The sequence below is a fragment of the Coptis chinensis genome, chromosome 3 (genome assembly GCF_015680905.1).
Source record: "Coptis chinensis isolate HL-2020 chromosome 3, ASM1568090v1, whole genome shotgun sequence".
Taxonomy (NCBI): domain Eukaryota; kingdom Viridiplantae; phylum Streptophyta; class Magnoliopsida; order Ranunculales; family Ranunculaceae; genus Coptis; species Coptis chinensis.
Window position 1 is genome coordinate 5,744,591 of NC_141458.1, and position 731 is coordinate 5,745,321.

The following is a 731-nucleotide window of genomic DNA, read 5'->3' on the forward strand; positions in this document are numbered from 1 at the left end:
AGATCATAATCAACTCAAACCTATACATTCTACTTGTCCATACTGTGCTGATTTAAACAATTTTCAGAAGAGAAATGCATCCTGTCAAAGAGAAGGTTAGCAACGTTGCAAGTTCTGCTCAAGAACATGCCAAAATTTACAAAGCCAAAGTTGAAGAGAAGGTTATTTTAATCCTTAAATTCAAGTATTGATGCTTTATATGTACAAATACTGGTCTATTAATTACTTGTTGTGAAAAATACATGCAGGCTCGGCTAGGACTAAAGAGGAGAAGGAGATAGCTGAGGAACGAAGAAAAGCTAGAGAAGCTGAAGCCAAGATGGAGCTACAAAACCAAATAAACACGGAAGAACACAAAGACATTTTACTCATTCTAAACAGTAGTTAAGAACCAACTCAAAGGCATTATATATATAAGCAATAGCACATTCAAACATTCAAACATTAAAAACATAACAAATAAAATTCTGATTAAAGAATCTCACATAATCAATGGTACCATATCCAAAGAAACACAAATAAAAGATTATCAATCAGATAGTCAGCCCCATCAAGACACGATACAGGTGCCGATGCCATCTTCTCCCATTCTAATTGAGGTCCAGGTAAATCAGCAAAAGTCGCTGATACAACTATTTTCTCTTATATATCAATAGAAAAATGACTTAACCGAAATTCCCAAAAAAAAAACTTAAACTTGCCTTATCGAAATTATTTGGTACAGTTACTGT

The 731-nt window shown here is 33.7% G+C and overlaps 1 long non-coding RNA gene across 1 annotated transcript; it reads left to right on the forward strand.

Moving 5' to 3' along the window:
- On the forward strand, positions 1-436 carry LOC147507539 (uncharacterized). Its single transcript, XR_015216201.1, has 2 exons — positions 1-161; positions 249-436. It is a non-coding gene; the product is annotated as an uncharacterized LOC147507539 (long non-coding RNA).
- The last annotated feature ends 295 nt before the right edge of the window (positions 437-731 follow it).